This window comes from Danio rerio, chromosome 13 (genome assembly GCF_052040795.2).
Source record: "Danio rerio strain M-AB ecotype USA chromosome 13, GRCz13ab, whole genome shotgun sequence".
Classification (NCBI taxonomy): Eukaryota; Metazoa; Chordata; class Actinopteri; order Cypriniformes; family Danionidae; genus Danio; species Danio rerio.
Window position 1 is genome coordinate 40,826,587 of NC_141033.1, and position 12,330 is coordinate 40,838,916.

A 12,330-nucleotide genomic window follows, 5' to 3' on the forward strand; every position below is an offset into this window, starting at 1 on the left:
AAGTGGTTCCAAACCTTTATGAAATTATTTCTTATGTTGAATACAAAAGGAGATATTTTAAAGAACAAGCTGAAAACCTGTAACCATTGACTTCTATAGTAGAAAAAAAACCTACTATGTGGAAGTCAATGATTACATATTTACCACTTTCTTCAAAATACTGTATCTACTTTTGTTTTAACCAAGGAAGAGAAGACAGACAGGTACAGTAATAAGTGGAGGGTGAACGAATATAGACAGAATTTTCATTACTTTGTTAAATGATTTCTTTAATTAAGTGCATTAGGGGTCAGGGATGGTGGCAGGGGATTTGGGTGATAAGCTGACAAAACATTGCTTTAATTCTGAAGGCAGTTTTGTTTGAGATAATTAAGCTGCACTCACATTAGAGTTTGAGCATGCGATATTCTGTCGTGCGGCGCTGCAAAAAGGGGCGGGATTAAACAAGCTTATTAGACATTTTTTTTAAATCGAGCGATTGCTCCATGTCTTAAATTTCTGTCCGGAGATGTCGTGTTTTGATACTCGATTGGTCTCACGCAGTCAAGTGATGCGATTTCGCAGGTCAGAGTTCACCAAGCTTGAACTTTGCACCACAGCATCCTACGAAACTGGATGCATGACCCTGCGTTTCCAGTCTGACGCATTTGCCTGCGTATGAATGGAAGTCTATGGGAGGAAAAGCCCTGTGTGACCTTTAGTCTGAATATTGTATATTCCATACAAAATATCAAGCGGATCAGTAAGTTCTTGTCACATGACTCATGGTGTGTTTGCGGCATTCTGAAGATGTTTTTAACTGGGTGCACCACTGTGGCCAGAGATCTTTTAAGTTTAGTGTTTTATTCCTCCAAAGCATTTTCCCTTTGTTTTTCTTTGAGTACATTTAAGATGCGATTTTACATGTTTTACAGAGTTGCTGGTTCTAGTACCGGCAGGGTCATTTGGCATTTCTGTGTGGATTTTGATTGTTATCCTTGTGTTGGCGTGGGTTTGATGTGAAAACTGAATGCCTAATATGTGACTCCATCACCCTGTCCATTTTAACTGGTCTAAATGCATTGCTTCAGATTTTCACAAGCAAGTAAGAAACCTTGAAGTGTTTTTGATTCAGAGCTTAAATTTGATAAGCAGGTGAGCTCTGTGGTAAAGGAAGGTTTCTTTCAGATAAGAAATATTGCAAAAATAAAACGAGTCCCAAAATGTGTCATTTGATTTAAAGCATGTTTTACATGATTTTATTATTCCAAACTCGGACAATTGTAGTCTTTGTGTCTGGAGGTTTCTGCATTCTTGTTGCAACCAGAATGTTGTCTGGGCCAAGAAACAGGTTAGTGTATTTGCAGTGCTAGCATTTGCAAAGACTGCCAGTGGTCCAGCATCTAAATATATTTTGAACATGATTCAGATTTATTCTACAAGTCGGCCATTGAGGTCATGCCAAAAATATTTATTAAATATTCCAAAATTCTGCTCAAAATCTGAAGGTGACCATGCCTTTTCAGCTGGATTTGAGCCACCTCTGTAATGACCTGGTGTTTATTTTGTAAACCACTAGGTCATTTTATAGCACTTTTAAGAGAGCACTTACTTGCTCTTCAGTGTGAGCTGGTGTATTAGTTGATATTATGTCAGTTTCCTGCTATGTTCTGTTGATTTAGCTCTGTTAATTTATATAATGTTATTATGTTTATGTTGTGCATTCATTCATTTTCCATTGGCTTAGTCTCTATTTCTATATTACAGCAGAATGAACCACCAACTACTCTGGCATATGTTTTACACAGCAGATGCCCTTCCAGCTGCAATCCAGCACTGGGAAACACCCTTACACACTCATAAACTGTGGCCAATTTAGTTCATCCAATTCATCTTGAGCACGTCTTTGTATTTTCTAATATTGAAAAGCACTTAGGCTGCACTGTAAAACAGAAACATTTACAGGTAATTGTATGTATTTTTTTTACAGAATTTTCCAGTTTTTTCATTATACAGTAAAATACCTGTTGTTTTATAGATATGTTCTGTAATAAAAAAAAATCTAACATTAAATTTACAGTTATTGCTTGTATTTTGGTATTACGTTTTTTTCTGTTTTTTAAAGGAAATGTTCTGTATTTTCAGAGTACCACATAATTTTATTTTGATATTTACAGATTATTCCTGTAACAACAGGGAAACAGAAATTCTGTCAAATTGTTTTTAGTGAAGATAGTAATCATAAGAAAATTAGCATGAGGTTAATAATGTCAAATAATACATAGCCATAGCCTATTGTTTGTAGGCTGCATATAATGCATGCACTGTTAACTATATTATGTTGTTTTACTACTCTAACAATGTAGCTATGCTAATTGTTACAATCACCAGTGAGCTGGCGGCTGCGGATTGCTGGAAAACTACACACACTCTACTTTAATGAACTACAACTCCCAGCATGCACCTCACACTCAATGGTTCCTAAGTCTAACTGTTTACACACACAGTCAGAAGATTGTTTGAACTGATTTCAAGTACTATAAAGTCAGCACACACATATTGCTGCTGAGTCTTAAACTGTTTAGTGAGCATTATGACACGTTTCCCATTGCCTTGCCGCAGTTGACCCCTGTGTTATTTTATTTGCTACCTTTATGCTTGGAATTATCTGTATGCACCTGTTCCTGTTTCAACCGTTACTTGCAACACGAACCTCTTAATAAACTGTTATTTGACCTTCAACTTTGTTGTGCAGGCGTCCTCACATGACACTAACCTTGGTTTTGTTATTAAATGATGAGTAAATGTGTTATTTGTAAAAGAAAAAAATAAATGAATAAAAATAAATGAATAAATTTGATGTATAACAACTTTGTAATTTTTCAAACAAATTGTTTTTGAGTTTAACGTACATATGCTAAAAATATTTGTTAAACTATATTATCGTTTATAGTTATATTTATGACTGCTTACCTCTTACCGCTTACCACCTGTTGGGAGCTTTCCCGCCACAACCACTCTGTCCAGTTAGCTCGTCATGTACGTCGGCGGACTTGAGATGCAGAAAGGAGCTGACCACGACGACGATGACTGGGTTCGAGTTTGGGGAAGAGCGGTTCCAGAAATTAGGTATGACAAAAACAGAATCCAAAAAATAAAGTGAACGAGTGAATAACAGGCTGAGAATATGGTCAAATCCGAAAACGTGGTAAAAATCAGACGATGGCTTTTCTTTTTCTGGACGGCTTTTATTTGTAAATTGCTGGTTGGGTTTAGGGAAGTAAGCGGGGGTCATTTAGTAAAACTGCTTGAGTTTAAGGAAGGAGGAGGAGGGTGGGTCGGTCGATTGGCCGGTCGCCCAGTCAATCATTCAGCCAGTCGGACGGACAGTCGTTCAAAAGTGGCCTATTATGAGTTCACGCGAGAGACGTTCAAGATGCGAAAAAGAGTGCATAGTGGCCTCTCGCGGATTCATGAAAACAAAAACTGCACAAATATGTACCTCCCGCGGCGTATTTCGCGGTCTCCAGAAATGTCCATGGGACGACGTTTACAGAATGAGCCTGGGTTGGTTTTATGACAACAGCAATAATTTGTACCTAAGCTTTTTTTAATCATTCTTTAATAACATTTTTTTTTCTGTTTTAAATATATGTTAATAGTAGGAAAATGTATGGAATATTTAGAGATTTTATGCATAATTACATGAATTAATCTGTATAATCAAACTAATTATTGTGTATAATTACAGTATTAGCCTGCATAATTACAGTAATAATCATTTAATCACATTAATTAATGTGTATACTTACATTAATAACCTGTATAATTACAGTAATAATCTTTAAAATCACAATAAGTAATTTGTATAAATACAATAATAAACTATATTTACAGTAATAATTTGTAAAATCACAGCAATAATTTGCATAATTGCAGTAATAATTAGTAAAATGGCAGCAATTACCAGTTTTTTTCTTCAGTTTTTTCACAGTATAAATTATCAACAGTAATAAACTGTAATTTTAATAAATTTTGACTATGTTCTGAATTTTTTACAGTTTTTGATTGTAATTCCGTGAATTTTTTTTTTCTGTAATTTAACAGATTATCTCTTTCGACTGCTTTTTTAAAGATTTTTTTTTACAGTGTAGACATTTTTTTAATAAACATAAGCATGTACTGAATTCACTGATTAGTTTGGTAGAGTTTTAGGTGTTATTCAGGATCTACTGAAAATAATGTTAATTCTACTAAGTTGCCTTTCATATTAGATAGATATTAGTTGAATTGTGAGAAGAACGGTGCCAACTCATTGATCTCATTGGAGTTTAACAGAAGTTCACACAAAGCAAGTCTGTGCTGCAGATGGATGATAATTTACTACAGTAAATGTTCCAGAGTCCTGGATGCTGTCGGCAGCTTAACTGTTTTTTGGAGTGACAGTCAGAAATTTTTGACAGAAAAAGAACCGTTTTATGAGTAGTCAATTAAACATAATTAGTTATAATTAGACAATGCTCCCAATTATGTTGCATGCAATTTCCCAGTAATGGATGAAAAAAGCAGATATCCAGTTTCTGCACAACAAGTTCCGCCCTTTAATTATTGGCATTCCAAGTGCAATTTCCAGGGCTGATCACAAATGAAACCGTTTTGCTGTTTGTGGAGATTCGCTCAAGCTGGATTGATCTTACTTCAATGTTTCATTCCATGTGGCAAAGCCTCCAATAATGATTACGCATCGATTTGATGTCCAGATAAAATTAGCTGAGGGCTGCACTGCAGAACATCTGTTTCGACGACGCCTCCCGTCAATAAGAGCTGCGAGAAACAGAACAAAGATTTGAAATCATAAAATGAGCAGAGAGCTTTTCTCTATTGACGGCTCAAAAACTGTTTGTCTGAAGTGTTGACCACGCCAAAGGCCTGCACATGAAAGGATTCACAACGTGTTTACTGTGTAATCACTTTTAGACTTTGTTCTCTTTATGAATGTAAATTAGACCCTGCACAGATGGTTTGCAGATATAGAACATTTAGTAATATTCAAGCGTGACAATCTTTTAGTAAAAAGATTTAAGAAATACAACTTATACAACATATGCTATACAGGTGGGGAAATAAATATTGAACACGTCATGTTTATCCTGTAAACAATATTTCTAAAGGAGCTGTTGACATGAAATTGAACCAGATTTTTGAAAAAACCCAAACAGTTAAACAAAACAAAGCAATTCTGAAGAATTAGTTATGTATTGAGAAAGTGCTGAACTATTTAAACGTATTTAATACTTTATATAAAAGGCATTTTTTGGTGATGGCAGTTTGAAGATGCCTCTCATATGGAGAATGAAGTCACATTTTAATTGTTCAGATGTGATTTTTTTCACAGACTTTAACAGAGTTTGAAATTCTAGATGGTTCTGTAAGTCTTTATTTTGTATTTTCTATTGGGTTCAAGTCAGATGATTGGCTGGGCCATTCTACAGCTTGATTTTCTTCCTCTGAAAGCATTTGAGAGTTTCCTTGGCAGTGTTTTGGATCATTGTCTTGCTGAAATCTCCACCCTGGCTTTATCTTTATCATCCTGCTAATGTTGTACTGAAGCAGCTAATAATATTTTACAATGATAAAGGGCAGAGGGTTGCTGAAGAACTACTGAGAGAGTTCAGCTGCTGTCTGGACTTTCCCTGCCTTTCTACACCTTCCTTTCTTCGTGTGTTCAATACTTTTCCCTTGTGTCATTTCATTTTATTACACATTACTTTATTACTTTAAGTATGCGATGCAACTTTATTAATATGCATGACAGCTTCCTTTTTACCAGAGAGACGCCACGTTGTGTTCCCAAGTGGGAGAACATGAATTGTTTGGAGATATGGGTCGTCAGTGTTGCTTTTATAATTTGCTGCAGTGATGGTTTTGTTTTCATTTTCTCCCTATGAGAGTGCAGCTGGACTCACGTGTGGATTACAGTGCATGCGACGCGTAACAAAAATATGTGTCTAAGGGACATTTTTTACTCAAGAGCTTTTCTCATCTGGTGAAATCCAAATTTGCCACTCATCTCCTTTTAATAAAGTAGCAGTTCCAGTTGGTGTTAATTGTCCTGTCTCTACAGATTTGGTAAGTGAGCAACTAGTGGTCTTTGTTTGTTTATTCAGAGGTAAAGTTAGTTCGTATCATCAGCAGTACTTTTCCAGTGTTGAAAGACAGACCTTAGTCAAATGATTTCTAAGTTAATAAAGTTTACCTTCCATTAACATCACTACAATATTGTGGACTAAAAAATCTCAGCGAGTAAACTTGTAAGCACCACAATCAAACTTACCATCGTGGAGGTTTTTCGCCGCATTTTGTGACAGGAATAACACACATGGCTTTCTGACGCTACCTACCAAGGGTTTTTTCTCTCATTTGCCCTGCGGTAACAAACATTGCATGAAAGATACACGCTTCAGTACCAGCAATTGCTAGAATCAAATATCTCGTTTATTAAGAGGGGCATGAATGAAATTGCTGAATAAAAGAGCCAAACTGCAGGTAAAGTCCACCATTTAATAATTTGGCAAATAATTTGATTACTGATGTCCATGTAAACACAGTCACTGTCTTTCTCCTCTGCGTCTGTGTTTGTTTTGCCAGTGTGAAAATCAGCGCGTGCCCGAACCAACACTCCCATTTTTATGCAAATTTTTACAGACCTTGCCTACCGACACTCCCCCCTAAATAGAGCTGGACACGCCCATTTTCCTGACTTTTTCCAAAGTAAAGGTGTGAAAAAAACCAGGGGGGTTTCATGGCCCTTTAAGGGAAGACTCAATAGCATACAAGTGTGTGTGTGTTTAAGACAGAAAGCAATTAAAACTTCTAAACAAGTGTAATATTTTACCAAACACTTTCATTGTAACATTTTATAAACGAGATAAAATATTGAAAACTTATCAATTTTATGTTTTGTTTTCCTTTGTTCAGTTCACATGCCATCCTTAATTTTGTACCTGTATCACCTGTTTGCCATTTAGTTTGCTCATGTGTTTTATTTTCAGTTAATCAGTCTCTGTGCACATGTAAACATGTTGTTTTCTTTTTTGTGTTCTCTTCTCTCTCTCTTCTGTCATTTATCCTGTCCTGTTTTAGGTGTGCAACCATTGGTCAGAGGGGCTGTCAATCCCCATCGTGACTAAATCGGCATGACAATCAGGAGCGGGTCCGCACAGTATAAAACCCATGCGCTTGCACTGTTCTTCAGGATCTTTATGAGAATTGGATTATATTAGATCTTGTTTTACTAATGGCTAACAGTGTGTACTTTACGAGAACTCTAGTAATGTGAGCAGCTTAGTATATCCATTTGTTAGTTTGTTAAAGGAGGCGTTGCCACATGTGTAATTAAGTTTTGAAGTTATGAAGTTTAGTTAAGCTAGGCTACGTGCTGAAGATTACAGTTTAGTTTCTGCATTCTGCATTTTCTTTGATCAGTTAGTTTAGTGGGTTGGGGTTTAGTTAGATTGTTTTGTTATATTTCTTTCTTTTTTTTGACAACACTCCTGTTTTTGTTGTTTAATTTGATTATTCAAAATTACATTGACATTAAATTTCTTTGTTTGACATTCTCTGTTTAAAAAAATCCTTACTTTTTGTTTCACTTAACAAGCGGTTGTGTATTCTCCTTGTTCATCCATCATCATTAGACTCACTGATTGTTACGTTTCATCAATTTAATTTCTTAATAACTTCAACACGTAACAATTATTATTTTAATGTTGCCAAGACACTTATGTCCAGTGTCTCTTACAGCTCCTCGTTTGAAGTCTCTTTTCAGTTGAAGATTTTCTATGCATGTATTACAGTATTGTATTTCTCTGTGGTGCAGGATATTCTGTCCAAGCTCAATGCTTTTTTTCATACTCATTGTTAGATTATGGTCAATCATTTTGGAAACTACAATCAATTCAGCTTGATCAGCCGAAGGTGTCATGTAGTCTGCATGCACATTGATAATGAAAAAGGTTTTGGTGCCGTCATTTGTCACTCTGTCGGTATAAAGCCATGGCCTATAAGTCATTCAAATGGGTCAAGGTTTCTCCTGTGAGTGTACATACTGTATATAATGGGTGAATCTGTACATTTCTATACAGGCAGTCTTTTAACTTTGCTACTGATGGAAGCAATGTTTTCTCCTAAAAGGAGACAATACAAAGCATAAACAGTACAAGAGACACAAGCCAGTAAGCACAGTAATGTCAACATGATGTCATATTGACATTGTACCCAACTAAGGGGTGTTGCCTTTTATTTGCAAATGAAAATCAGGCTACGTCAGAACCCAACGTAAGGCCGAAGTCAATGTCCAACCTCCAACCCAGAATTAACCAAATGTCAACATCTAATGATGTTACAGTTTGATGTAGTTACAATGACGTCTATCAGATATTGGATTTTGGTTGCCATACTTGACGAATAAATGTCAAGGTGTTGGTTTAACGTTAAATTTTGGTCACTTTCCATTACAACTTAAAACAACACAGGGTCATTCTGAAAACATAGTCCTGCGGACGCTTCTGGAGACTGCAAATTATGTAGCCGGAGGTACATATGGCTGCATTTCATTTTTTTAAGTGAACGCTACGGGGTGGTATGACACTATTCTTCTTGGCGCTTACTGGCTGCAACCAGTTTGTCCAGCTAGCTCGTCAGGTACGTCGGCGGACTTGAGGTGCAGAGAGGAGTTGACCACGATGACGACGACAACCAGGTTTGAGTTCGGGGAAGAGCAGTTCCAGAAATCAGGTAAGACAAAAAAAGGAATCCAAAACATAAAGCAAACGAGTAAACAACAGGGCGAGAATCTGAAAACATGGTAAAAATCAAAGGAGGACTTTTCTTTTTCTAAATGCTTTTTTTAAACCGTTGTTTGGGTCAGTCGGGTCAGTCGATTAGCCGGTTGCCCAGTCAATCATTTAGTCATTCAGTCGATTGACAGCGGCCTCTGGTATGTTCACGCGAGAACAGGGTGGGCGAGAGACATTTGAGATGTGAAAATGCGCACACAGCGGCTTCTTGCGGATTTGCAAAAAACAAAAACTGTATGTATTTCGCAGTCTTTAGAAATGTCCATGGGACTATGTTTTCAGAATGAGCCTGGGTTGCCTTAAAATCAACCAAAAATTAACCAGTCATTATTCGAAGTCAAAATATTGTTGTCCTCAGACATTGGCTAGAAATTGAATTTTGGTCACCTATAACGTCACAACCTGAAAACAATCTATTATTAACATCTTTTCACATTGTGTACCTTCTGGGAGGGTTATATGTGTACTAATATATCAAATATACCAATGTTAAAAGACTGGAATAATTTAGTTTCATCACAATTAATTCATATTAGCATTATGTAAATTAAGGATTATGGTTGGACAAGGGAATATTTCCAAAAGCATGGCATATCATTATGTCAAAAAATTATTACACTCTAAAAAATGCTGGGTTATTTCAAGCCAATTCTGGGTGTATAAGGGACTAACCCAACTGCTGGGTTGATTAAAAAATATATAAATTAATACGACCCAAAGGTTTGGGTTTGTCCATACTTTACCCAATTTGGGTTGAAATAACCCAGCATTTCTTAGCTTAGGTGATGTTATTATTTGTTATTAAGTTAATAACAAAATGGCTCATTTAAAATGTTTAGCTCTCGTATGTTAATATTCATAAAGCATTTATTATCCTTAATTGTTAATAAAATCACTTTATATGATAAAATTATAGTGTCACCCTGGACTTGATGAACTAATTTTGTTATTGGTAACACTTTACAGTAAGGTTGTATTAGTTAATGTTAGTTAATGCAAACAATAAACAATACATTTATTACAGTGTTTGTTCATGTTAGTTAATGAAAATGTAGTTGTTCATTGCTTGCTCATGTTAACTCACAGTGGATTAACTAATGTTAACAGGCATGGATTGGATGTTAATGATGCATAAGTAAATATAGAATTATGATTAATAAATGCTGTAGAAGTATCGTTTATACTTAATACATCTTAGCAAATGCATTAACTAATGAACCTTATTGTTACTTAACCTTAACCTTAAAGTGTGATAACATTAAATATTAATATGTTCTTTAAAAATACATGGCTCGTTTAAGATAAATTAAATAAAAGAAAAACTTTTTGTCAATACTTTGCCAAATTTTGTACATCATTTCTTTATTTCTTTTATTCTTTCTTTCTTTCTTTATTTTTTTTTAAACAGGAAAATATTAAAAGATAATCGGGTCTGACTCAGCATGAATGCTGTTTTTTTCAGCAGGTTCCTGCTCTGCAGAACATAAAAACAGACAAACATCTCATCCATCAATACAGTACAAACAATAACCAAACATATAAAATAAAGAAAAGCAGGCTACTATCTCAGTGGCTACAGCGATAGTTGACCATCAGATGACGAGAATGGGATTTTTTAAAAGTCTGTTTTTAGATGTTGTGGGATCTCATTCCAGGTTTTTGTATAAAAGTAAGATCTCTGTCCACAACAGTTTTTAAAAGGCAGTAATGACAAACATCCATTTGTTGCAGATCTGGAGGAACGATCAGTCCTTGTGTTAAGTTTTGGAACTAAAGCACAAAGGACTGCTGAGGTAGCGCTATTTAAAATTTTAGTACAGTGATGTGTCCATCCAGAAAGTCTGTAGTGGATCCTATAGGCCCTATTGTACAGTCCAGCTATTGGCTCAAAGATATCATTTGTTGTGAGAGACCAAAGAGGCAAACAGTAAGACAAGGTAGACAAGATTATGGCAAGATTATGGACTTCTTTCTTTCTTTCTTTCTTTCTTTCTTTCTTTCTTTCTTTCTTTCTTTCTTTCTTTCTTTCTTTCTTTCGCAACAAATATTTTGATATACATTTCATAATGAAAAACGACATAAAGCAGAAGTTTTGATGATTTGGAATTTCTTAGTTTAATCCATTCTCCAAATAAAGAGAGTTTGGCTAACAACATAATATTTTTTAGAGAGTGAAACATCACTTCTCCATCAAATGAGGAAACATTAGGTTCCCTTTTCGCGCTGTATTCTTTATGAAGTCATTTAAATTCTTTCCCTTCCCTGAATTCAGTGTTATTTTTTTCCTCTCTGTGTTTTAATGACTATGACTTGGAATTTAATTGTAGATCTCAATTACCTCAGTGATTATTTATAGTATTTTCTTTCTGGTTTTTCATTTATTCGAAGGAAGGACAAGCTAATTAACATCCTCATGGAGACAAAACAAACATGGGACCCTAAAAATATATTTGGAGAAGTTGTAAATATCAAATCTGTAAAGTCCTCCACAGCCCATTAATGCATTCTGAAGGTTTTGTAAATATTCATAAGGACATTTACAAAGAAAATGAGGTTTGAGAGTAAATCCAGTGAGATTAATGAGTCTGTGCTGGCAGTATGATATAAAGAGAACAGTCAGTGAATAGAGGCCATCACAACTTTCCCCCGTCTTCAGAGAAATGGTCTTTGGATTCACTGATATACAACACAAGTTTGATTGAAAATGCACATTGAGTCATTATTTAAATAATTTTTTTTAAAATTTGTTTACATACTTGTTTGACTTGCTTTCATTTGTTAAAAAAAAAAAAAAAAAAAAAAACTAATTTACAAATTGCTTAAGCAGATTTTTTTCTATTCAAAGGAAGATAACAGAGACAACAATAAATACATTAATAAAATAGTGCATAATCCAGTGTTTGTAATGTTTGTGGATCTAAAGTGGAATTAAATAAAATCATTAAACAAATGATTGCTAATGTTTATGTAATTTTGTGATTAAATTACTGTATAAATACAGCCTTTAATGTATACATTAAATAATTTAGTCCAGGCGAGAATAAAACATTTAAAGGGATAGTTCACACAAATAAAAATAATATTGCTAATAATAATGCAAATAATAATGCTAATAATAATAATAATAATAATAATAATAATAATAATAAACAATTCTTCCATCATTTACCCGTAACTTGCTCTAAAAAAATTTAAGTTTTTGATAGTTTTGTTGAGCTTACCCTTAAAAAATGGTTTATTCTATATAATTATTTAATTGAAGCTTCTATAAATCAAAGCTTCAACTTATAAATATATAGAAACTATTTGATTCTTAAGTAAAACCTACTGAACTGATGTTGGTATGCATTTTAACTTTGACAAAGAACAGTGTTTTTACAAGTGACTGTCTGGTTAACACTGCAAGATATTAGAGGGTAGTATTCCCATGAAGTGTTGTGTCCTCTTTGCTTCAATGAATCTGCATTATTCTTTCATGCATTAAATCACATAA